This window comes from Coenobita brevimanus, chromosome 52 (genome assembly GCF_032717465.1).
Source record: "Coenobita brevimanus isolate Jiangsu-jjx chromosome 52, ASM3271746v2, whole genome shotgun sequence".
Lineage (NCBI taxonomy): Eukaryota > Metazoa > Arthropoda > Malacostraca > Decapoda > Coenobitidae > Coenobita > Coenobita brevimanus.
The window spans coordinates 32,255,639-32,280,049 of NC_137005.1; positions in this window are offsets into that span (position 1 = coordinate 32,255,639).

Below are 24,411 nucleotides of genomic sequence, written 5' to 3' on the forward strand. Positions count from 1 at the left end.
GATGAAATTCTTGATGCCATCCTGACATGAACTATTCGCTCTCACTTTAAACCAAGCTGGAGCGTAAAAGTTGAGAATGAGTGAAACAAGGCGTTTCAATAATGGAGATGGCTCTTCTGACGACATGTAGAGCCGCAGTGTATGGTTGGCTTTAGTTAGCCATCTGGCATGGTTCAGTGGCCCTAACTGTGGAGATGGTCTCAAAACTACGTCTTTGGCTCCTCCGACTAGCACTGCCAGACATGCGCCGTGCAAGTATTGCTGATCTTTGCTGAGATCCTTCTCAACTTCATCTGGTTGAGTCTTTTTTCCACACACCCGTTCATAGTCTACAATTGCCAGATTTTTGGATGGAACTCACGGGATCTACCCACTTCCCCTCTGGAGCTAGTTGGACTCGTCGTTGTACCATTAGTGGCTTCAAAATACCGTCTGAAAACTACTTCACTGAGTTCTCACAAACAGACAAGCCATTGTAATGGTCTCTCCAGCTGGGTTTTCAGCACACGAATTAACCCATCCTTCTTGCCAGTGTTCATGTTCGTGCCATCGCAAACAATAGCTTGTTGTGATTTTGCTGAATCTGTCTTATGGACAACAGACATGATCTCCTTGGCAATATCCACTGCTTTTCCACTTTCAAGGGAGACAAGATCTATGTACGCAGCATCAGGAAAACCAATTTCTTAATAGTGGCCTTCCTTGATGATGACTCTCTCACCATGAGGGATTGTACTCAGTCTTGTCAGTTGTACCACTAAAACCCAGACAAACTACCTTTGGCATGGCACTTTGAGGTTGTTGAACAGCAATATCCCTCCAGTATCTTCTTTGACGCCGAAGCTTGCTAGGATCAAGTTTGTTATCCCAAGCAAGAATATCCATGTCCTTCAGTGCAGCATTCACTATGGAGCATATATCTCTGTTGCCATTTGGCATCGGTCTGATACATGACATAGTCCAGGGTATGCCAATTTGTTCTGACCCTGCTTGCCTCTCTCTATTTCTTCAGTACCATCATCATCATATTGATCATCTGATACATCATGACTAGTATCATCAATGTCATCCCTATATGCTGTTCCAGCATCTTCTTCATCATGCATGGATTCCTGAACTGACTTTTCATGAAGCTTTCGTTTTTCTGTTTGCTGCGAGTTCATTTTTTTGCTGTTTTTAGTTTGTCTTCTTTGCTGATGTACATTTTCCTACAACTGTTTTGATCCACCGAAAACGGCCACTCTTCGAGAGGTATCTTGAAAGCCCAGGCACAACGACACTCAGACCTCTCTCTAGCATCAATAATTTCGTATCATTTACAGCAGCAGTTGCCAAATAGTACATCAATGCTGGCCAACTTCTCCGAGTAGGTGCATGAAGTCCTCTTGTTTGCAGAGTATTTTCTTACCACTTGAGCTGTTGTTATCCAGTGTTTCACACGGATGACAATACTCTTGTAGTAAATTATAAGAATCGATGCCTTCTCATGTATTTCTACTACTTGGTCACCAATACGTTCAGCGTGGGCTTGCATGCTTGATAATGGATCTGCCATTTTGTGTTCCAAATATTCACTAATGACATCTTTGCATGTAGGTAGCTGATTCACTGGAAGTCTACGAGGTAAAGCAAATGCGGAATCTTTGACCTTTTTCCTCATGCTGCAGGTAGCCATCATTCCAACACAGGATAAAAATGAATGCAAAAAGTTAAAACTGACAATTGACAGGCACTGCTCATTTGTGTAACCTGTAAAAACGCCGTCAAAATCAGTATCGTCACTATCAAAGCCGTCAAAGTTCGTATTATCGGTAAATTATTACTGCATGCATTAGGTCCAAGCATATAATAAAGTTGCTGGAGAAGCGTTAGCCAATTTTCAATGATAGTGTTATATTATGTAAACATGGTGTTTCGGGCATCAAAATTTCCATGTTTCGTTGAATTTAAATTCTTCGACCCACCCTAATATATATATATATATATATATATATATATATATATATATATATATATATATATGTGTGTGTGTGTGTGTGTGTGTGTGCAAAATAACTACAGGAGAAGTGAAAGGAGCAAAGGAGCGACAGTGATTACTTTCGTATATTACATCTTCAGGGTGAGACAGAAACGTAAAGGGTAGAGGTCTTTTATGCACACCCGCAGGAGGGAGTGGTACACAGAACAAAGGATGACCTTAATTAAAACCAGGGGCGCACCCAGGGGGGGGGCCAAGGGGGCCATGGCCCTCCCTGAAATATCCTTCCTTGTAAGAAACGATGTAAATTAAAGTGACTTCCATTAGATTTTTTTTTTCTAGCCACAATTTTCATTTTTATGTCCCCATCCCCGAAAAATACTCCTGGGTGCGCCCCTGATTAAAACTGATCTATTCACAGAATAATAGGTACCTAACTTTGTACCTGCGGCTTAAATTATGGATACCTGCAGCAGGGAGTGGCACACAACAAAGGATGACCTGAATTCAAAAATGGGCGATGCACAGAACAATAGGTACCTTTCTTTTCATATTTAGGGATGCACCTGACAAAAGGAGGGGGAGGGGTTAATATTGCGGCTTAACTTAAGACCTAGAGAATTAATGCTAGGTGTGACCCTCACAGGTGTGACTGTACTAACAGGAGACGACAAGGAACAATCAACTGTTAATCTGGGGGTTACTGCTTTAAAATTAATTAAGTTAACAATTTATCACACATAAAATGACCATAACTCATGTTTACATTCTTTTCATATGTGCCAGAAATTAGGCAAGATTCTATTACATTTCTTTCATCAAACCTTTTTGATTTTGCTAGAATCTTAGAGCCTACCCATTCCATATGGTGATCACTGGATGCTTTGTGCTGAAATATACTACTACTCTGTTGGGCTGAAATTACACTGTATATATATATATATATATATATATATAAACAGTAATCCCCATACTATCAGGACGCTCACTTTCCGGACACCCCACTTACCGGACATTTTGTTACGGGATTCAGTATTCCCAAAATTGGCCAAAAAGCGCAAAAATTCGAAAAAAAAATCCGACTTTTCCCCCCCATAATTTGAACACGGAGCGCGTGGAGCGGACCAGCTGAGTTTTGGTGCATAGTTCCCCTGCTGTCCATTAGAGAGCCACTGCATCCTCCCCACTTACTGCCCATCTCTTGTTGTGAGTGCACGCTTGTCATCATGGCCGCCCACGTGCTCACTTTTGTGGTGGTGCCCTACCTCCTGCAGGCTCTGCTGCTGCTCTCCTGGCTCTTGTTAGTGTGTGTGATGATGGCCCTGCCGGCTGAGAAGAGGAAGAGAATGGTTTTGACTCTGGAGAAGAAGAGGAAGATATTGGACAAGCTGGACGCTGGATGGTTAACCTCACGCATCCTCCGTGAACTCAACCTGGCCCGATCTACTTTGTTTGATATCAAGAGATCCCGCAACAAACTCATGCAGTACACAGCTGACTTCTTATTGAAGAACAAATGCAACGTGGAGAGGAAGATGACGTTTACTCCCCGGTATGCTGAAGTCGACCGCTCCACGTTGATTTGGTATCAACAGCAACGTGCTGCTTGTGTGCTGGTGTGTGGCATGGAGCTGAAGGGTGCTGCTGAGAAGTTTGCAAGGCTTCATGACGCCCCAGACTTCAAGGCATCCGAGGGTTGGCTCTTCGCGTTCAAGTTACGACATGGCCTTACCAACTGTAAGTCTCATGGCGAAGCTTTGGACGCCAACGAGAATGGACTAGAGGAATTTCGGCACAAGGTGAAGGGCTTGATCGACAGGGAGGGCCTCACTCTCGGTCAAGTCTACAATGCTGACGAAACTGGTTTATTCTATCGCTCTTTGCCAACTAACACTCTAGCCGAGGAGACGGAGAAGAGTGTACCTGGCCGCAGGCTTTGCAAGCAATGGATATCTGCTTTGTGTTGTGCCAATGCTAACTGCATGCACCGGCTTAAGCCCGTTATTGTTGGCCGCGCAAAGCAGCCTCAGTGTCTTCGTGGGGTGATGGATGTCCTTCCTGTCATTTGGTTCACTGCCCAGATCTTTCAAAGACTGGTTCCACCGCCATTTCGTCAAGGAGGTCATCAATTACCAGACGAAGACACTGGGAATCCCGCGCGACCAGGTAAAGGCCCTCCTTCTCCTCGATAATGCACCTGCCCACCCGTGCGATAAGGACTTGGTGGCTGAGAATGGGTGCATTAGGTGCATGTTTATGCCACCTAATACGACTGCTCTCATCCAACCAATGGACCAAGGAATGATCGTGGGAACGAAGAGGCTGTACTGTAGGAAGTTCCTGGACGAGATGATGGTTGTTCTCGAGGACAAGGACGAGCGCAGGGAGGGACAGGACATGTGAGGCCAGCAGACTTTGGAAAACCTTTGCCGCTACAACATCAAGTCTGCAATCTACAACTGGGCCAGTGCATGGAAGGAAGTCCTTGTCAAGACTCTAAAAAATGGTTGGTCTTGTCTGCTTCTCAGAATGGATGTGGAGCACGATTTCCTAGGTTTTGAAGTGGATGACTTCCATGCATGTCTACGCGTGCACGGCGACGATGTTGATGTGGACGAAGTGCGTGAGTGGTTGGATGACAACAAGGGCGATCCTGGGTATCAGACCATGTCTGATATCTAGATCGCATCTTCAGTTGCATGTGTCAGTACCCAGCTTGAAGTTTCTGATGAGGACGGCGAAGATAATGCGGACTCCTCTTAGCGTGACACTACTCCAGCCATCCCCAAGCTGAGCACACTCCGGGAACACGTAGAGTTCGTTCTTGACTACCTGGAATACCCGGACCGCAACAGGGAGATGGGGCCCCTGGGACTTGTGGGGGAAGTGCGCGCTTTCAGGCAGCGCATAATTAATCGCCAAAATCGTCATTCCTTGTGTCAATCAATCATTGACAACTTTTTCAGACCCGTGACCCCTGCTGTGCCCAGCCCTGGCTCCACACCATTGCCTCCCCAAGACATGCCCTCATCCTTCGAGCCACAGCCCAGCACATCAGCCACGGTGGAGTCACCACTGGACGTGAGTTTGCGCCTCTCTTCAGAGTCGTCTGCAGTGGATAGTCCATCACCACGTCCCAGTGACGCACCTCTAGGCCACCTGCATCAGCTACTTTCAGACTCTGACAGTGAATAAACAGCAAGAACCCGCCACTAGACCACACGGGATTTTACAGTGTTGTTCAGTGAAAAAAAAACAGTGGTAGTGTTAAGAAATTAGAATTTTGAGAGCGAAGACTTAAGTGAAGAGTGCAACACTGATTTTATTGACGTTCAATGAAGCGCAAGTTAGACTAGAGTGTGTAGTGTTAAGGGACTGGATTTATGAGTGCAAAGACTTAAGTCCAGAGTGCTACACTTATTTCATTAAGGTGCAAGTAAGACTAGGGTGCGCAGTGTTAAGAGAATGAAATTCTGAGTTCAAATGACTAAGTTCAGTGCAAAACTTCATGTGCAGGGTACTGCAGGTGCTTCAGGTACTCCTTTTTACTGTCAGAGTCTGAGAGGAGGCGGGTTATTCACTGAGATGGCCAGGGACTTGTTGTAAGTATCCAGAATGTTTCATATTGTACTGTATTTTCCATACTTACCTCTAAAACCTCATTTCACTCTTTAATGTTCCATCTTGGTGTGAATAGAGTCTTAGATGCTGTGCATGTGCAGTAGGGAGGTGTTTTTCTGAGTTAGGCTAGGTTAGGGTTCATAAGTACCAGTCCAGGAACCAGGGACTTGTAAGTACCCAGAATTTTTAATACAGTATTGTATAAACCCACCTCTAAAACCTCATTCTCTGGTTCTTTTGCATTTATTTCAGTCTTTTATGTCCCTGATTGATGTGAATTGGGTCTTAAATAGGTGCTATGCATGTCCAGTAGAGAGTTGTATACGTGTTTTTCTGAGTCAGGGTGGGTTAGGGTCCATAAGTACCGGTCCAGGAGGCTGGGGCCCACTTTCTGGACGAGACCACTTTCCGGACATGCTTATGGCTCAATTGCATCGGATAGTAGACGGATTACTGTATATATATATATATATATATATATATATATATATATATATATATATATATATATGTATATATATTAGATGCTTACGTAGGTGTATGCTGTTATCAACAGGAAAATAAAGGAATCGTAAAATATGCAATGCACTTTAGTGTATTCACATTTCCAGGGACTGTGAATACATGCTAGCGCTTGGGATATTTTGTGCTTCCTGTTTCCAGTTAATGCCAGTGTATGCATAAATCAATTGTAACACGCGTAACTGATTGATCTGTTTGCAGATTTATTACCTATCTATCTATCTCAACCTATATATCTATCTACAGTATATTAATTTTATTTATTTATATTACATTATAAATAAGGTAACGGGGCCAGTATTCTTCTCTGTGTCTTTATCCAGTGTTATCTATATACAGAAAGTGCTAAATAACCCTTGATAATAACAAAGCAAAATGTGCACTATAATACACTCAAGAATAGGAATGTTGTTGGAATGTCTCCTGAGTGGACAAGCGTATTGCCTTCTTTCATCAAGGAATCTGCCATCATGACCGGGGAAACAGAGAAAGAATCCAGAAATTATAATAACCAGTTTAAGCAATCGATCAACTCTATACTGCATCAGATAGGCTACATTTTATTATTAATACTTTTGTTTCATTATATTATCAACGTTATTAATCACATTGGTTAGGTTGTGGAGTGTATAATATCCGTCTGAGTGAAGTTACTGTATGAGGACAAACAAATAATCTTATTCACAACATGGGTCAAGAAAGGTTATGAATGTGGCTCTTGAATTCTTAGCCTCTTTATTACGTTGATGTAGCTTATGTTTTGTTTTATGGTTAACTCCAGACGATTTTTTTCCATCTTAGGGCAGATTATTCATAGGGAAGGGATTGCACGCAGTTTCCTTTAACTTCTTTGAATATACTGATGCTTTTGCACTTCATCATTGCTACCGCCAGAGGATTTTAATCAACTTGATTTTTTTCTCTCTCTCTCTGGGGGTTTAGAAACAATCTTCGTTAAACCCTTCACAATAACGGCATCTTATAATTTACTTTACTACCTCGAGATTATGCGTTTCATTATGATGTGTTTGCTGTTGGTGTTCATTCCTGTCGGTGTTATTCAAGTTAAAGATCGGTTACAGGGCTCAAAGTAAAATCTCAAATTTTCATTTTGAATCAGACACTATTGTTCATTTCCTGTCATCGTGACAAGTGAAAATCAGGATACGTTGTGTTCCCTAACCATCTTCAATAAATAAAAATTAGCATATTCCTTTGTAGGTTGCATACGAAAACCCAAGTCATATGATATCAAATAAGCCAATTTCAAATACCGAGATGCCTTGTCCAGAAGCAATATTAACTCTTGTTGCAGCACAGTAAGGCATTTTGCTTCACTAAACACTGTTGTCTCACTTTTCACTTACGTACCTTAAGATGTAGCCAGCTAGGGAAGAACAAATAAAGACACTTTGTGTCATAGGAGCCTTGTCTTTTTCAAATGTTTGGTAGTCGACTGGTTTTTGGATAACTTTCCCATTTTATTATAAGGCTTTTTGTTATCGGGTATTTTGTTCCGTTACATGATTTATTTTCTTATATAATTGCTGCTGAACTAAGAATTCCAAGAGCGATTTTATTTCTGTAATCCTCCTTTAAAAAGAGGCTTTTTCAACGGGGAGGGGCAGATTTATCCATCATTAACCTCGTCACTAGTTCTTCAGGAAGTTATATAATATCGTCTGCCACTTCCAAGACGATAAGGGAAAAATCCGTCATACTCGTAAATTGGTTAAAAAGAGATTAAGCAAGCACAAGCAATTTTCGACGCAGTAATCCATGATATGGATCAATCTCCAATCACCTTCACATCAAGCCTTAGATATTTTTAGCTCCAGCCTACATGATACTCTTGCAGATTCCCTCACAACTCCTTCAGTCAGATTACATTTTTTTTTTCTTTTGTTCTTGCTATCGACAGTTGAATATAATCAGATGTAGTATATGTAGACTTGCCCACCTGGTGAAGTTAGCTAGCAGACTTCAGTGTGCCCAAAGTTGAATCAAACAGTTTGGTTGTAGCAGTATATATATATATATATATATATATATATATATATATATATATATATATATATATATATATATATGTTGTAGCGAAGAGGCTAACCTGACAGTTAAGAAAATTATTATTTCCTATAGATAATACGATAGTGAAAAACTCCAAAGGTTATTCTATGCTCTGCAACCAAGAATTATTGGAGTCTATAATGACCTCCACAGATCAGAAAGTCTCTCCAAAGCTGAATTACCTCGCACTGAGACAGGAAGGATAAAATTCTCTAACCATCTCAACCACAGGATGTTATATATATATATATATATATATATATATATGGTTAGGGAATTTTATCCTTCCTGTCTCAGTGCAAGGTAATTCAGCTTTGGAGAGACTTTCTGATCTGTGGAGGTCATTATAGACTCCAATAATTCTTGGTTGCAGAGCATAGAATAACCTTTGGAGTTTTTCACTATCGTACTATCGGTGGGAAAGAACAGTTTTCTTAACTCTCAGGTTAGCCTCTTCATTACAAGGATGAATTATGACTATTTTGATGGAGATCTTTTGCGAAATGGAGGGGTTGGATACAATCTTCATTAACCCCTTCGCATGCTTATGTGTCCGACTGTGTGAACTCAGACGTGATAATAACTACATCCAACCCCTACCGGCTCCTTCCACTCACCTATTCCTCTTCACCCCATACCTTCTTCCCAACTCTGCTACGAGGGAAAAGAATGGATTCCTCTATACTCTTTTCACTTTATCTTGATCTAAAAATGCCATCTCCTCATTTTCCATGCCGATTTGTAACAGGAGATTAAAGTATGAGGCTATTCAGGAAGTGCAATGAGAGAATAGTAAAAAGCCATGATATTGTCCTTTTTTGTCAGAGACACGTGACTAACCTGCAAAAGATGAAAATCGGTGACAAGAAAATATAAAAGATGTATAGTTCCACGAGCTCCAAGAGGTAGCACGCAGAAAATATAGTTACACGAGGCCACTGAAGGTCCTTGGTAATTACAATTGTGGAATTCACTCATTACAGTTTTCAATTTGAGCCATTATGTCAGTGATCTTTAACTTACACCAAAGAGGTACCGCTAAACATTGGACCTAGACTGTGTGTGTGTGTGTGTGTGTGTGTGTGTATTATAGGGAAACCTTTTCCTACTGAAGGGGTTACCAATTTCGCTAGTATGGATACAGTTATGTAGGCTGGCTTATGGAGATCAGGAAAATTTAACAGTTCCAATTCTAGGCATTTTTAGAAGCAGCGGCAAATACTGGATCGGCCTTGCTGTCTGCTTCACTGATGATTTTCGGAAGCTAGGCACATCTCTCTCGTAGCTTCAGCAAAGCCACATCACATCATTCTACCCTAGCACCCTCTCCCATACCATTCCCCCATCTGCACCAAGAACTAGGAATTCCTTTAACTGAATAAAATCGTACTGTGGCAGCCCAAGTGAAACTAGCCTTCTTGATGCGTCCATGGAAAGTGAAAAGGCTGACAAAGGTGATGGCATAGCCGACTTTTTCTAATATAAAATATCTCTCCAAAACTGGATTATATCCTCAGGAGTTGGGAAAACGAATATGTAAACGACCTCAGAGATATATTCAGCTTCAGAGAGATGTAGTGAATGGATTAAAGTAGCCTGTTTCTAACCACTCCAGTTTACACAGTATCTACTAAGATAATGGTAAGTAAAATCGTCTAATCATGACTATGCATTCCTTACCTTCAGCTCATCAGTAATTGTGGAATCAAAGAGTATGTAGGGATAGAGCAGATTAAAATGACGTCCCGTTGATTAGGTATAAAGTTATGTGCACCAAAATGCTCGCGAAAGCCCATGTTTAGTATATGGACTAAAAGGCCTTTGCTATTTATGTGCTAAGCAACTCACAGAGCTCCGATAACCTACATATGATTCGCGGAATCAGGTTGCAAAATTATAAACTTTATTCTCATTTCCTTTTTCTTTATTTCTTCTTTCCTCATCAGCCATAACCCCAAAACGAAAAAGTATTGAAGAGCGTAATGGGCACCAAAACTATTCATAACAACCTGAACCTTTTTTTTTCTTTTTTCATACGTAAAGTAGCATTCAAGCTACAGTAGGCGAGTTACAACCTACAAACCTCTGAAACTCAGACATCTTCTTGGAATATGTAAAACTCCACAGATTTATGTTGTCTCATGCTGCATAAGCATTTTGTATATACTGTAGTAATAATCGCATTTGCGATTATCATATAGTTTAAACAAGTGCTCTGCGGCCCTGACGCTCGGCTCAGCACTTGCTCCTGCGAGATTTACAGGAAACTCCATGGATAATCCCCCTCGCACTGCGCCTAATATAAAACGAATGGAAACGATTAGGGGTCATAACAGCCATTTAGAAAATTTCTTTGGACATGCAGCTGAAATGGGTCTGTGACCCAGTTGCAATCATCCTGCCAATTTATGTATAAATTTTTTTTCCAGTCTTGGCCGCGACACACATACACACACACACACACGATTGGAGTTAAGGTATATTAAAGTTGTAATAGTACAGCTAATGTGTACTTTGTAGGTAGCCTCCATAAAAAGATCATAAACTAGAAAACAAAAACTTTATTCTAATATAATGCAGGGATGGAAGAAGTGTAGACACAAGAGATGGAAAAAAAGAACACAAAAAAACAGACAACATCTGGAAAGGAGAAACATTCAGAGTTCTATACCCATTACTAGATTCTGCACTGTACCCGCAAAATGTTTGTTGCTGGTGGAATGCAGTAATGGGTATAGAACTCTTAATCTCTTTCCATCCCAAATATTCTCTTGTTTCTGTGATATTTTAATCTCTTGTTTCTGGACTTTTTCAGTTTCTGCATCTTAACGATATAGATTATTTTCAAACAATATTAGTTATTATAGTCATAATCATCTCTACAACGAACATCCCGATAGGAACACGAGTTTGTTACTGATGACATTCTTATGAACATACTCGTAATTACACCAAATATATCAAATACGCGAAAAGACTGAGCAGGTTAACAACTGTTCAGAAAAAAAAAAATACTTCAATTGTATCACGAAGGAAGTAGTACAGCGGAAAACATACTGAACTCTACAATCCAATATATTATTTCTTTATATATTTGTTTCATTATATTTTTTTCTCTTCAGGAAAACTACACAAATATTAAAGGTCACGTGTAACCTTAGAAACACTCTGTTAAGCGAACTCATTCCCTTAGGTCTGTCTGTCTGTCTGTCTGTCTGTCTCTCTCTCTCTCTCTCTCTCTCTCTCTTAGCAACAAACACACAAACCCTGATGTGATGTACCGCCTCGCTGAGCACAAAACTTTAATGACAAATACCTGCGGCAGCCCAGAGAGAGAGAGAGAGAGAGAGAGAGAGAGAGAGACGCAACACAGATAGGTAGACAGATCGAGCTATCCATAGACATAATATATGTGGATGGCTAGATAGGCAGGCAAGTGGGTTGTTTGACAGGAAAATAGGAAGTTTGGTGTATGAATAGGTACAGAGATACATCCTTGTCCGGGAAATGAGATGGTGGTAAGAATGAAATAAAACGCGAGTGAGAGAAAAGAACGGAAGGAAGGAGGGACGGAGAACCAGGGAGAGCGAGCGCTATGATAACTACAAGGGAGAGAGTCTCACAGTGGGAAGGAGAGGACAGAATGCACGGGAAAATAGATCACAGAGAACACATTTTTACGTCATCCGAACGGAGTCCGAAAGGTATTGTTTTTGGTCGAGTTTGCTTTTCTTTCTTTTTTTTTGTCAGCTACATTTCGGAAAAACGGCTGAATGAAATTAAATGAAACTTTCAGGATATGTGGGCACTGGTCCCAAAAGAAATGATTAAAATTTGGAGGCAATCGGGTGACCTTGAAAGGTCAAATTAAAAGGTCACGGATTTTCAGAGAGCTATAACTCGAAACCGGTTGAAGATAGATATTTGCTATTGTGAACATACAGGAACTCGTAATATGGGTTTTCATTTGGCACTAAGACTTTTGACCTTGAGTGACCTTGAAAGGTGAAACTCAAGGTCATTGGATATTCAGGGAGCTATAATTCAAAACTGGTTGAAGATAGTGATATATTTACTATTCTCAACATACAGGAAGTCCCATATGGGCTTTTATTTGGCACCACGACCTTTGATCCAGAGTGAAAGACCAAACGCAAGATCGCGTATTTTCAGAGGGTTTAACTTGAAAACATTTGCGCCATTTCTTTAGACGATAATTGTGTACTGTACTGACACTAAATGAGTGTTGTATCGATTCAGTATTTAACAGCAATAAAACAATTGCTGTCAGGCAAGGTTTGTTGTGCATGGCACCACTTGTTATTTTTTATGCACGGAAGAAGGAACCAAATGCCAGAAGCTCGCAAATTGTTCTGTCCAAGAGTAAATAAGAACAAGATAACAGTAAGGTAAATTTATGATCTGTTCATTTTGAGATACCTGGCTACACTGCGTTAAAAGAGAGAAGGTCATAAGTAGTAAGAAATACAGACATAGGAAGACAGTTCCAGAATTGACCTGTTGCATGTATGAAGGGCTAGAAATAATGGTCAACGCATTAAAGGATTGGACTGAAGAGGGATGAGAGTTTGCTGTTAGACGGGCTCTACACGCGCACCGTAGTGGTGGAGGGGTGCAAGCAGACAGTTCAGAGGAGCAGTGACCCATGAACTAGCATTAGCAAATAGATAGGCTGAAGATGCAACAGTGTGGCGAAGAGATAAAAGGTGAAGAGGAGAATTAACCTGTCCATGGCCGACCACAGATATTGTCGGGCCCCACAGGCCGACCCCGCAACCATTTTTCTAAGTTTCGAAAATCGTTCTTTTTTTTTTCTCTTGTCATATTGAAGAGGAAGTTCTGATGCACCTGGCAGTGCACATTTCAGCTTCTTAGACCCATCCTGTGGCGTGCAATTGAACGCGGAAGTTGCTTATACATGTAGGTATTGCAGTGATGCAACATTTATCTTTTTTTTTTTTTTTTGCCAAAAAACATTGCCACTGGTGCTGAAATGGTATGAAATAATTAGATATGTGTATTTTGCAGTTAGTTTTGCATTACATAGTATGCGAGGTTCTAATAAAAAAAGACATGAATTTATTTTGCATTTATCGGTGTTTATTGTACTTATGTAGTATCGACTTCTTTTTGTAGTCTGGGTGGTGAAGTTTTGGAAAAGGGAGGAGACAGTTTCCATTTTCAGACCTAAACGAGATAAACATCATCCCTTGAGTGTACAAGCTGAACAGTGAGGGTTGAAATGGCAGATGACACGCCATTCGATTCCCACACGAGCTCATTAGCGGGAAGGGAAGGGAGGCCTTTCCACCCACGAAAACATCACACGAACACAGAAAACTTTCTGGTATACTTGTGAGGGCAAAGAATATGTAAAATGATCCAAAACAATACAACACACCTGAGCAAATAGGTAAAGATACCAATCAAAAATGTATTTTTCTTTTCTTTTCTTCCTTTTTGTTTATTCCCGTATTTACTCATCATAATCAGGGTGGTTGTGTGTTTCACAAGGGAGGAGAAAGGTGATATTCTCTGTCTGGGTCAAGATAATGGTGTAATTATAATATGGAGTCCTAATACCACAAAGTATTTTATGACATTTGGTAGCAGCGAACGTATACGAACCTCGTCTACGAATCAACATTGAATTCCTACAAAATATCAAGATTGAAAACAAAAAGAATACCTCTCACAACCAACAACACAACCAGCTCCTGACAGTATTCTCTCCAACCAGCCCCCTCCGTCTCCCCGATCATCATGCTGATGCAGAGGTGAAGAGATCACACGACGCCTTGCAAGTAGTTTAACAAAATATTGATACGATCTTGCAACTTCTACGACGAACCAGCGAACTACAACCATCTACAAAACAACTCTATAATCTTCACGTAACTTCAAGCAGCAGCATGAAGAATAAAAAACAAAGCAAGTAAAGAAGAGGAAAGACCAAAGCAACAAGCACACAAACCCCAACCACTCTCTCCCGTCTACCTGCATCGCTGACGCAGAGGTCAAGACACGCAGCAAAACACCAGAGCCACATTTATAATGCATCCTACTCATCTTCACTCAAGTTACTCATCGCTACTCGTTTACTCACCACAGCTACCAGTGTGGGAAGTTGACGTCACCATACGTGTGCTGAGACGACGCCAAGCCGTGTGTCTGACACCCCACAACACGCCAATCAACCCGTGAAGAACAACGCTATCACCACGTGCAGCACCACCCACACCATTCCCACCACGGTAAAAATTAGTGAGTTACATAGTTACTTCATTTATACAATACACAGTGATAGACAATAAGCTTCTGCACAAACATATAAAACGTGCTGTATAGTTACAACTTAAATACACATACTTACTTCAGTTATCTGCATAACTCAAACACTAAATAATCACCAACAATAAATATTCTACACAGTATATATTCATTCATTTATTATAACATTTATTTACTACCAACGAGTGTTACCATTTATACCTACATAAAATACGTGTTTCATACATACAGCTATACATTTTTATATCTACAAAGTAATAAAGAAAATATACCATCACAGTTACTCAGTGAGCGATTAAAAGAACTGTATTAAACATTTATTAATTAAAGCTACCTAATGGAAACATATAAATTAAGTTACAAGGTAAACTAGAGAAAAAAAAAAATGGCCAACACAAATGACGTTAGCAAGAGTGAACATCTTCAACACAATCGTGAAGACAATGATTTCCACACAGTGCTGACACACATATTACCCACGATAGGTCCAAGTGAACAACAAGACAGTGTATATAGTTAATACTGTATATAGTGTATATATTTTTTATATAAAAAAAACAAAATATGGGACTGTATAATATCATTTTCAATAATATCTGTGCAATATAAACTAAACTTTAAAAAAGTATCCCAAGGAAATTAGCCAGTAATTATGCAACCAGGAACAACATGGAAAAAGCGTACACAAGCGAAGAAAAACAAACTATAGAAAATCAATACATACAAAAAAAGAAAGAAAGAAAGAAAGAAAAGTAAGAAAGAAAAAAGAGAGAAATAGAGTAAGATCACATAAGAAACAAATGAAAATAAGTGTAAATGTTACTACATATGTCAAAATACCACATAAACTACAAACAAAAAAGCAAATTGTTGTCTCCACAAGCAAGTGGCATGACACATCATCACTATCATCGACCGCAGCATATGTTAGGACTGCAATTATTACAATTATGTAACAATTATGTAACTCCATATTATAATTATGTAACGACAAACGATTGCATTATGTTACACTTGCTACAATTATGTAACTACAAACGATATGTAACAATTATGTAACGACAAACGATTGCATTATGTAACACTTTGCCAATTATGTAACAGTTGCATTAACAAGATGTAACTTTAATGTAACTTTAACTACAATTATGTAACTACAAACAATATGTACCAATTTATGTAACAGTTGCATTAACAAGATGTAACTTTTATGTAACTTTAACTACAATTATGTAACTACAAACGATATGTAACAATTATGTAACGACAAACGATTGCATTATGTAACACTTTGCCAATTATGTAACAGTTGCATTAACAAGATGTAACTTTTATGTAACTTTAACTACAATTATGTAACTACAAACGATATGTAACAATTATGTAACGACAAACGATTGCATTATGTTACACTTTGCCAATTATGTAACAGTTGCATTAACAAGATGTAACTTTTATGTAACTTTAACTACAATTATGTAACTACAAACAATATGTACCAATTTATGTAACAGTTGCATTAACAAGATGTAACTTTTGTGTAACTTTAACTACAATTATGTAACTACAAACGATATGTAACAATTATGTAACGACAAACGATTGCATTATGTTACACTTTGCCAATTAACAGTTGCATTAACAAGATGTAACTTTTATGTAACTTTAACTACAATTATAAGGCCAAGACACTTATGTAACAGTTGCATTAACAAAATGTAACTACAGTTATAAGGCCAACACAGTTATGCATTTCACTACAATAACCCAAGTACATACTGTATTACAGTTAAATAATTTACTTTAATGCATTTATTCAAATATGTATACAACTTGTTTAAAATGTAATATTACTGAATAATCACTATTTACTATATTATATGTATACAATATTCATACAATTATGTTACTTTTACAATATTATGTATTTCACTTAATTAGCTTAGAGGTTCATTATAATGTGTATATAATATGTATTAATATGTTTGAACTATTAACTGTCGATGGTACGCCATTTTCGCGCGGCCAAGCAATGTATTAGGACTCCATGTTATAATTACAAATCATAATAGATAGATAGATAAATAGATAGATAGAGAGACAGATAGAAGCAGGGAGTCAGATGATGAGAAGGTATTGTGTCTGCGAGAATCGAGCAATGCTAAACATGCTTACACACTCTTAACTCAAGGAATGCTTGATAGTCACACGACAGCGCCTAGTGACCATACACACACACACACATACTCACACACAGGCTTCTAGAACTTTCCATCACAGGGAACACACGTGATACATCTTCTGTTTCACCAGAATTTAGGAAAGAGAGCTCAGAGGGAGGTTAGCCACAGTACAGGCAGGAGCAGAAGGAGACAAGCCATACAAGAGACAGGTCGCAGGGAGAAGGGCTTGGTAACTTGAGAGAGAGACAGAGAGAGCGAGACAGAGAGATAGCTAGCGGGACTGGACTCTATACTTCGCTCTGTGTGAGAGACCTGTTAATGTTTCCAAGACAAATAAAAATAGTCCCATACTATTCTTTACCTCTCCTGTCACTACATGACAAATGGGAAAGAAGATTAGCTACTTACAAAGCTACTCAAATATAATAACCGCTCGTCCACAAGTCTAATATATATATATAACTCAACCACAAAGGAAATACAAAGTCTTTTATGACAATGGGTGTAACTACTGTATGTGTGTTTAGGCATGGCCACGAGCGAAAAAATCGTACAACAACCCCTCACGAAAGCAGGTGGTGACCTGACAACTGACAAGCGACAAATGAGGTGTTAGAGCGTGAAACGAAGGTCAGTCCCATGTCCCAGACGTTCGCTCACTTCCCAAAAGTTTCCAAAATTTTTTACAAGTCGTACTGCATCGAATGTTCCAAACCAGTACAACAAACCTGTGCAAAGAGGTAAAGATACCAAAACAAAAATTTATTTTTCTCTTATTATCATGTCTTTAAAAAAAGTGCCTGTATTTATTCATAATCGTAAACAGGGTGGTTATGCGTTTCGCAAGGGAGGAGAAAAATGATATTTTCATCTTGGTCGGGATACCATAATGGGTGTAGTCGTGACGGTTTAGGCATGGCGAAGAGTGAAAAAATAAAAAATCCACTCATCACAGCAACAGGCTCTGAACTGATTGATAGGGTGTAAGGGAGTGTAGCGTACTGTAGGTCAGTCTCAAGACATTCAAAACGTTTGTTCACTTCCCCCCAAATTTCGCCGTTTTATATAAGCCACGCTCGAATTGTGCCAGTGGGCAGGCTATGGTAAAATGTTATTTGACTCCGGCGGCCATGGAGAGGCTAATGCGACTAGAAGCTTTTGATTCCACTGTGTTAAGAAGAGCTATATGTGAGGAGCCTCCCCACATTCGAGAGTTGTGTTCTACACAGGGGCGAACAAAACCTGTGTATAAAGTCAACAACTGTGTAGGAGTGAAGAAGGCACGGATTTGGCTAAGCATACCTAATCTCTTGGAAACAGATTTTACAGGAGGGGTAATAATTATGATCTTTTAAAGATAAATCCCAACAAAATGAAACCCCAGTTATGTTGAAATATGATGCAGGATTGAGTTGGGGATTACTAAAAATTAAAGGATATTCCTGTGATAGATTTTGATAGGTCAAAAGATGTAAGAACTGAGTATTTGATGCATTAACAAGATTACTTTTACCCTGCTCAGAGGTATGAGCTAAGTAAGAAATTATTTGTGCCATAGCCTTATCTCTTGTTTATCAATGTAACTACTCAGACGGATGCTGCGGGAAGCGAATGGAAAGGTGATGCGTGGAATCATCAGCGTATGAATCAATAGGGTTAGATGTAAAGGTTATAAGGTCATTGATGACTAGAAGGATGAGAGTTGGTGATAGGACAGAGCCCTGAGGAACACCACTATTGATAGCCCTGGGAGAGGAACAGTGGCCATCTAGAAAGGCAGCTACAGAAAGACCAGGAAGGAAGCTACACATGAAGACACAGAATGAAGTATAGAAACAGTAAGAGGGCAATTTGGAAACTAAAAATTTATGCCAGATTTATCCAAAGCCTTCGAGATGTCAAGTTCAGTGGCAAAACTATTGCCAATGTACCGAAAGAAGGATGACCAGGAGTCTGAAAGGAAGGTGAGAGGATAGCCAGTGGAGCGTCCCTGGTGGAACCCATTCTGACGATCGGAATAAAGGTTATGATAGGGAAGATGCTTTAAATTTGTTTAGTAGGAGGATATAGAGAAGGGCTTGCCATCAGTTGCCTCAGACAGCTGAGTGTCAGTAGGGAAGAGAAAGTGAGGTTTGGAGGAAGATATGTGGTCTTCAACAGAGAGAAAATAAGAGGAAAGGCCGGGAATGTTGCACAAACGATGATGTGAGTCAGAGAGTGGTTCCAACCATCTTTCCTGGCTGTCACCAGGAGAGGGGAGGATGGTGGGGGCTTTTATGCCCCCCTCCCCTCTGAGGACTCCGAGGCTGGGTGTTGAGATACCATTTTTCTTTAATTTAGAAAAGGAAGTGTGGCGTATAATGTGCATGTAGTTTATTGACAGCTGGAGGTAATTGTATAAGAGAGTATGCTGGCCTATTCTCCATATTACTGAAACACTGAAAAAGTTCAGCAAAGTTGAATGGTCAGAAGCTAGTCTCGAGAGCTGAGGAAACGGGAACTCCACCTTTCCTTACCATCAGCTTTCCATCCATCTCGGGATTGCTGCCCTGTCATTTCAGGATAACTGCCCTGTTCGACTGGTGCTATTGTCGACTCCCTAGAGCAGGGGAATGGATAGAGAGCTTATCACAGACGAGAGAAAAGGAGGGGAGAGGAGAAGAGTGGAAAGGAGGGGGAAATAGAGAAGAGAGGAGAGGGAAATAGAGGAAAAGAGAGATGAAACAACAGCGAATAGATCACAATGTAAAGGGAAGTAGAAGATGAAGGAAATTAAGACAAAAGAAAAAGCACTAAGGAGAGAAGAGGAAGCAAGAGAGAGTAGGTCGTCAAGGAGAGGATTTTTTTTTTTTAATACAAGGAACAAGGAGCCAAAGGCCAGGAGCCCGTAAGCCGTTCCTTCCAAGAAAAAAAAAAACAAACAATATGAAACAGAGCCAAATTCAAGATCCGTTCATTTCGAGATGCCTGGACACGCTGCGTTTGAAAGACTGGAGATCATAGGAAGTAGGAAATAAAGACAAAGGGAAACAGTTCCAGAGTTGACCTGTTGCATAAATGAAGGACTGGGAATAACAGTTAACTCTTACATTAGAGAGCTGGTCAGAAAAGGGATGAGAGTGTGTTGCTAGACGGGTGCTACACACCCGTCGTAGAGGTGGGTGGATGCAAGCAGGCAGTTCAGAGGAGCAATGACCACTGAAGTAGCGATAGAAAGGAGATAAAGATGCAACAGTGTGGCCAAGAGACAGAGGGTGAAAGGAGCCAAGAAGAGGAGAGTTGATGAGACGAAAAGACTTTGACTCCACCCTATTGGGAAGAGTTGTATGCAGGGAGCCTCCCCACACCTGAGAGTTGCATTCTAAACAGGGATGAATAAAACCAGTGTATAAAGTCAACAACTGTGCAGAGGTAAAGAAGGTATGGAGTCGGCTTAGCACACCTAATCTCTTGGAAGCAGATTTTACAAGAGATGTAATATGATCTTTCCAGTCCCGAGAGAATGAAATCCCAAGCCGATGCAGGAATAAGCTGGATAATATAAAACATTAGCAGGTATTCCTGTGGATGATTTTGTCGGGTAGATAGGTGTAAGAACTGAGTTTTTGATGCATTAAAAACAACAAGATTATTTTTATCCCGGGGGAGAGGACAGATGAGCAGAAAAGGAAGGTAAAGAATGAATGCGTTGAGGAACAGATTGGAAGTGAAGAGGGGAGAGCTACAAGGATACTGGCAAGGTGAAAAGTGTAAAGGGGCTAAAAGCAAGGTACACATGGAGAGAGAGAGAGAGAGAGAGAGAGTGTCTCTAACTCTGAAGATTTCATAGAACAATGGCGAGTGAAAATTAGCACCAGACAAATATCACCAATTACCATCTGAAAAATTATAGAAAAATTATACAGTACTAAAGTTCTCAGTGAAAACAGAAAAGACATCTTACGGTGAGAAGGAATAAGCAGACTAAAGAAAAACACACACATTCTCTGCTAAAAGAGAAAAATGAACTAATAACAACGAATCCAAATATAATTCTGTTTTAGTAAATACAGTTTAAACATATCTGCGATAGAAAATAAAAAAAAATCTGCTATTTGGTTCAAAAAAATAAACAAAGACAGACAATCTAAATTATTCCTAGAAATATTTGTATACAAAAATATTTCTGTTATATATATATATATATATATATATATATATATATATATATATATATATATATATATATATATATATATATATATATATATATATATTTTATGTGTCCGACTCTGGGCATAGGCTTCGCAGCCTGCACTCAAGGCCCAGTAGTCCTTCTACATACCATGTACCTCTACATGTCACCACTTCGGCGCTAACACCCACCGTCCATACTGAATACATGCTAGGGCTGTCTCATACAGGACTGGTGTATTGGTATTAACGGGGGTATTTTTACGACATGTCGGCGGGTCTTCTGGTAGATCGGTAAAGCCTGCTTTTTATGAAGTTCAAATCCTTAAACTGTTCCCTGCCCCAGCGGGGATTTGAACCTGGGTCCGGTAGGACTGCAAGCCACCTCTCTACCGATTGAGCCAACGCCTCCCCACAAGGCAGGATTTATTGCAAAGTCAGAAATGGACCCCTTCGCTACAAGGACACGATTAACAACGTATCGGTAATCATGCTCTCAGGAGACGATTAGGTTTAACATAGGAAGGGCCTCAATAGCTGAGTTATACCTGTCTGACAGAAAATTCTGCATATCGAATGTTTTGCTATAATAAGAGAAGGGTTGTAAAATGTTGCATGTTATAAAGAAATATTAAGGAATTCATCTTATTCTGCCATTAGTATCATGTAAACGACAAAATGTGGGTCACAAATCTTTATCATGTACGATTAGACTGGCTGTAGTAGTGATGGTAGATAATGTTTGTTGTATGTAACCCCCTCCAGTTCTCTGACAGTGTGGAGATGCCGAGAATAATCCATCTATTTATTGACGCCTTAATCCCGTACGGGGTGGCCACAAACAAATCGCCTCCACGTCGCCCTGTCCCCCGCCATTTCACCGCCCTGCTCCCAATTCACCCCCCCCCCTCTTTCATATACCTCTCCACTCCATCCCATCATCTCATCCTCGGCCTCCAACTCCCTCTCTCCCCCTCCACCTCACTCACATACACTCTCTTCGTCAGTCTCTCACCCTCCATCCTCTCCACATGGCCAAACCACCTCAGTGTGTTCCTCCTAACGCTTCCTATCACATCCACATCCACACCACAACGCTCCTTTATATCCTCATTTGTCAGTCTGTCTCTCCATGTGACTCCACAAGCTCCTCTAAAATAACTTATTTCCACTGCTCTCACTCTTGTGTCCTTCCACCAACGTCCAAGCTTCACTTCCATACATTAGAGTTGGTATCACAATACTGTCATGTAGTAACTTTTTCACTTCCATGGTCACTTCCTTGTTTCTTATCACTGTCTTCAAGGAAACAACAACCTTTCTTCATTGTTGTACCCTTTCAAGCAGTTCATCCTCCAAACTTCCATCCTTACTCATCACACCCCCCAAGTACTTAAACGTACTCACATTTTCCATTTCCTCACCATCCAACCTCACTGTACATTCACTGACTTCAACTCTCTCAAAGACCATCACTTTACACTTCCCTACATTCACTTTTAGATTCCTTTTCTTACAATAAAACATACTGTATTAGACCTACTTGGACTGGAGTCGTAACCCCATCATCCTGAAGAAGAATTTGTCTTTGCATTCTGGCTAATTATCCAGGAGAGTCTTTTCTAACTGGAGGGTTATATATAATCTCCATTAACCTCTTCATTGGTGTTGCAGAGGGACGCCTTCATGTGGTGGCACCAACATTTTCGGGTGGCGTCTCACAACTGTCTTCCGATACTCCGAAATTCGGATGGCAAGCAACAGAGGGAGGGCACCCTCACTCTGCAGTCCACTGGGTTAAAGTTCAGACATGCATGAGGTTGCCACTACTACTGGTAAACCCCTTCACTACAAGACATGTCCCATTAACTAAAGAAAATCGTATGTAAATAGGAAGAAAAAAATATAAGTGAAGTGTGAATATTTTGGCCGTACGTATTGGGTGGAGTTAGGATTCCGGGTGGCTTGAATGTGGAGTGAATGAGAGCGTTGCCCATTTAATTAGGCGTGCTGTTGTTGACAGTTGTCTCTCCTTCAACTTTTCTTTTGGTCTCTGGACCCTACTTCACCCCATACTTGGCTGGCAAATATAGGCTGGGATGATGCCGATGATGATTTTATTATTATTATTATTATTATTATTATTATTATTATTATTATTATTACCAGCCACGGTAGCGAAGCTGGTATTGTTTTCAATTTGTATGTATGTGTGTGTGTGTGTGTGTGTGTGATGAAGATCACTGTGGTGGTGGTGACGACGATCGCTATGGTGACGATGAAGATGATGATAATGATATGATGATGATGATAAAGAGAAAGGACACATCACGTTGCAGAAGAAAACAACCACTTTCATCCCCTCACGACAGTGGGTTTAGAGTGTATAATGCCTTATTATGCCGTCACTGATAATGTTATATTGTCCATTGTTCAGGGACACAAGGAGGAGGCAAATAAAAATAATTGTGCTTGTATATTTTCAATGAAAGGGTACCGTAGGAAATAAGTCAGAGGGGTACAATCATGAACATAATAATTATGGTTGGGACATGAGTGTCAAGCCAACGAGACAGTCAAAGAATTATCAGGGGTGTAGAGGAAGGGTGAAAAAAAAAATATATATATATTACCAGTGTGGAGGCACTAAAAGCCGCACAACAGATATTAGGAGCAGAAAGAAACAAAGATTAACGCCTTAATTCTAACTATGTATACCGTATTTTGTCATTGGTACATACAGACGACTTCATTTGGTTTAGATATTATTTTCTAGAAGTGGGCGTGATGGATACACCATTCATTAATACCTTCCATACAAGAAATATGCCCTAAGCTAAAAACAGTCGTCTGCAGGTTGCAAGAGTTAATACGTCATCAGTCAGAAGGAGTTAAGAAGCTGTTGAGAAGAATGATATTGAAATAACGAGATAATAAAAGTGTGTGTGCGTGTGCGTATGTGTGTGAAGCGGGGGGGGGGGGGAGCATAATAATGATTGGTGTTGTCAGAAAGACAAGTGGGTAAGGCAGGCACTCGCCTGGGCCCGACAATAACAATTAAGGTGAGGCTCCCCGGTGGTAATGGGTGGGGGTTGTGGCGTTGCGCTCACAAACACAGTAATGAGGGATCCGGTAATGAGTCCCCCCTCCCTCCCTACCCTCTTCCTGACTCTCCATCTCCTCTGACCCCCATCCTTCCTTCCTTGTCTCGTTGTCACCGTTCTCTTCCTCGCCTCCTCCCCTTTCGTCATTCTCTTCACCATTATTGTCAACGACAGCTTTATTTCTTGCACCTCCTCTCTCTCTCTCTCTCTCTCTGTATATATATATATATATATATATATATATATGTGTGTGTGTATGTGTGTGTGTGTGTGTGTGTGTGTGTCACATATAATAGTTCTTCAGTTCTTGAGATTAAGACCTTGCTAATAATGCGGGTGTGAGGAAGTAGTTGAGTGACGGCAGACAAACAGTGGAACTCAGGCTGAGTTACTCCTCCACGATGTCTTCACAATTTATTGGAGATTTTAGATACAATACAACTAAAGA